Source organism: Euphorbia lathyris, chromosome 3, assembly GCF_963576675.1.
Source record: "Euphorbia lathyris chromosome 3, ddEupLath1.1, whole genome shotgun sequence".
Classification (NCBI taxonomy): domain Eukaryota; kingdom Viridiplantae; phylum Streptophyta; class Magnoliopsida; order Malpighiales; family Euphorbiaceae; genus Euphorbia; species Euphorbia lathyris.
In genome coordinates this window covers 31,166,456-31,170,354 of record NC_088912.1, presented here as the reverse complement: position 1 = coordinate 31,170,354, position 3,899 = coordinate 31,166,456, and the positions used below count along the sequence as shown (strand labels likewise).

General features: G+C 38.1%; 1 non-coding gene across 1 annotated transcript; it reads right to left on the bottom strand.

The window, feature by feature from the left end:
- Nucleotides 1–3,410: 3,410 nt before the first annotated feature.
- On the bottom strand, nt 3,411–3,517 carry LOC136225106 (small nucleolar RNA R71). Its single transcript, XR_010686841.1, has one exon. It is a non-coding gene; the product is annotated as a small nucleolar RNA R71 (small nucleolar RNA).
- Between the last annotated feature and the right edge of the window lie 382 nt (nt 3,518–3,899).

Below are 3,899 nucleotides of genomic sequence, written 5' to 3'. Positions count from 1 at the left end.
GCTCAATGTGTCTAAATAAAAGATCGAGGGCTTAATGCACCAAATAATAAAAGATCAGAGGCCTCAGGATGTTTTTTTTTTTTTTTTTTTTTTGCCTAATTTCATGTCTCGATTCTTCCATTTTTCGCACATAAAATAATAAGAGTAATCGGTTGCCGGCCGACCAGGAAATGCATGGCCTTGCATGTGTTGTTCTATTCCATGTTGAAGAACACAACCACTAGATAATACTATGACAAGTGTAAGTTTAATTGTCTCTTAACTTTTTTATATTTCATTTACAAATTCTTATATATTACTATTAGTATATTTTTGAAATATCTAATTTCAACCTACCTTAATACGTGTAGTGTGTCAGAGAAATTAATTTCCAATATAATTTTGGTATTTCTAAGAAAATAATTGTACTTAAGAACCTAACTTCTAAAAACAAAACGATTGGTGAATGACGCAATGACTGAAAAAGTCTCTCTTGGTAAAAAAAAAAAAACTTAACTAGCTCGCAAATTGCTACCAAGGGAAAAAAATTCAAACACAAAGAATTTGTAATTTTTTCTATTTTTATTGATTTTTTGTAATAATATTTTGATCACAACTCGGGAAGGAAAGCAAGAAATTACAACATATCTTTCACGGAGGAATGGAAATTGCAAAGAAATAAATTAATGGCACAAGAACAAACTTGACTTTGATGAACAAGAATGAATTGCTGAGTTTTCCTCGAAGTCACAACCACGAGTCAGGAAAAACGATAGTTTCGTAGCTCTGGAGTGGTCAACTTGATGTTGGGGAATATTGCACTTGAACTAATTGAACAAAATGCAAATAAATGGTAGCAAAAAATCAGCAAAAAGGTGTTTCGAGGTTCAGAAAATGGCTTAAAAAGTTAGGGTTCGAGTAAAAGTTTGGGCGAAATGAAGGTTTGGAGTTGAAGTTGGTATGTCAAAGACTTAATTGGTGTAAAAAAATTTGGATTTAAGAAACTCGAGAGGGTTGAAAAAGTACTGGAAAATGATGGTTGAATCTGCTTTTTTAGAGCTGAGAAGCTCGAAAAATTGGTGTTTCATGGGTCGGAAATGGCTTCAAAAGTCGGGTTTTGGGTGAGATTTTTGGCGAAACGAAGGTTTGAGGTCGAAGTTGGTATGTAAGGATCGAATTGTTGTAAAAAGTTTCAGATCTAACGAACTTCAAGGGGCTGGAAAATTACAATCCTTAAATCCAAAAAATACCATAGGTGTAAGCACATAATGAATACCATCTTTCACAAACCAGTAGGTATTCCTTCTTCCGGCATAGGTAGCATCTCGGTCGAATTTCCATAAGTGACTTAAAAGCAAGTGGCACGTATCATGTCGACCACGTCACAATATACCTCATCACAATACTCCCTTATTTCAAGAGGCACTTTACATCTTTGAGTTACCTTCAATTCTCCACACTCCTAATCCATCCCACACTATAGATGCACCTCCATAACCGTTAGGCATGAATTTGACTACAATTTAACATATCATTTATGATGAATTAAGGGTGTTTTAGGGTTAAATTACGTGAAAGAAGGTGTTATAAGTGTTTTTGTGCAGATTGGGAAAGATTAAGTCAAACAGACTGTAAGCAGCCTGTTTTGCACAAACCATGAGGAGATGAGCAGCCTATGATCCAGCAGTCTAACGCTGCAATTTCTGATGACGGATGGCGACTTGACAGACGGCAGGAGCGGCAGACATGAAAGGCATAAAAGAGCAGTTAAAAGAAGCATGATGACAAGAAAGATCAACCCTTGAGTGTTCAAGGGTCAAAAGGATCTTAATCACTTCTAGTAGTCTAGGATTTATGAACAATTTATTTGGTTTTTGTAATATTTTATCACATACTTTCAGTACCGTTTTGATTTTTCTCCCTTAAATAGACGTAGTGGGGGAAAGGAAGGATATCTTTTTTGGGTGAACTAAAAATAGACGTTTTGGTAGAGAGAAAAGCTCTCGAGGAAGAGGATGACTCCATTGAATGAGCTTTGTAGATGGGAAGCAGACTGTTCACTCGGTAGTATGAGTGAGTAGTCATTTTGAACTGGTTCGGCCAGTTAGGGCCGGTTATGTAAGCTCTCTATTTTCTATTTATGAATGAATGTTGTTAATTTATGAAGTGTTTGATGAAGCTTTTGATTCCATTGCTTACGCATGTATGCTAGTGTTAGATGAATGATAGGGAACTACTTTCATCTTCACGGACCTTTTTATCAAACATCCAACCCCGAAGCAGGAATGTTAGGAGGTTGTATCAAGGGTTTTCTTTATTGAAATGTTGTTTCGATCATAATGCAAGAAAGAACCAACCTTAGGGACGCTTATGGTTGTAGTAAGTCTTAGAATCTTAAGAACACGAGAGTTGACTTAAGTGAGCATTAAAACAGAAACCTTGACTTCACTTTACTCCATTCATGAATAAATAGGATGTTTAGGGACTTAAAGTAACCGGTTCCGTTGTGCCTAACCTGTTCTACCTTTTATCTATTATCAAGTAATCGTTTTTATCAGTTTACTCAATGAGTCTGTCACATTTTCACAATATCTCTCATTATAAAGAATTCATACACCACTAACACCCTGTTCTGCAAGGTTTTTCTAGTAAAATTTGATCGTCAACCCCTATGGAGACGATACTCTATTTATCACTTTATTACTTGTTTCTAGTGCACTTGCTACAGTCTGTTCAGAGGACAACAAGTTTTTGGCGCCATTACCGGGGATTGAAAGCAACAAAATTTATCTGAAAATTTCTGTGAAACAAGGTGTTTTTAATCTGTTTGCTAAGTAGTGCAGCCATAAGTAGTGCTCCCACTGTCTATGCGCAGAGCTGGACCACTAGTTTTTCCTATCGATCTTGAGTTAGAGAGAACGTGTAGATGAAATCGAGCGGGAGCTCGATGAGCAAGACAAAGAGAGCGACAAAGAGAAAGAAGGATGGCTGGAAGAGTACCACCAGAACAACCAGTTCAACCCAACCAAGAGGAGGAAGGAGAGAACAACAATCCTCCAGTTATGAGGATCAGAGACTATTCCAGACCGACCATGGAAGGACACTCGTCGTGCATTGTGTTGCCTAATGAAGGGAACAACATATTTGAAGTGAAAGCATCTATGATACAAATGTTGCAGGCCGCAGTGCAATTCAATGGATACCAGTCGGAAGATCCAAACAGGCATATCCAGGAGTTCATTACACTATGCAACACTTTCCGATCAAACCGAGGAGTTTCCGATGATGTGATAAGGCTAAAGCTATTTCCTTTCTCTCTCAAAGATAAAGCAAAGAACTGGCTAAAGAACCTATAGCCAGGAACCATTACCACTTGGGAAGAAATGGCCAGTGCTTTTCTAATGAAATATTTTCCACCTAGACAGGCCATCAAACTCAGAAATGAGGTATCTCATTTCGTGCAAGAAGAGGATGAATCCTTGGCCGAGGCATGGGAAAGGTACAAAGAGCTATTAAGAAGGCTACCGAATCATGGCATCCCCATGTGGATGCACGTACAGAATTTTTACAATGGAGTCACCAACATTTATAAAATCCAGATTGAATCCATTGCCAATGGTAACCCCGAAGAGCTTGAACCACAAGCCTTGTACAACCTTATTGAGAGAGTCGTAAGCACAAGCTATAACTGGCCCTCAGCTAGGAGTGAAGGAAAAAGAGCGGGGAATGATGATGTTGTGTCAAAACTGACCACCCAGGTAGAACAGCTTGCAAAGTAGCTCAGCAAGATTAATGTATCATCCATTCACAGCGAACCACCGTTCAATGATGTTTGTGATTTTTGTGGAGGGCCTCACTTCAACATCAACTGTCCTGGAGTCAAGCAAGGGAAAGGTGAGCAGGAACAATGTGATTATATT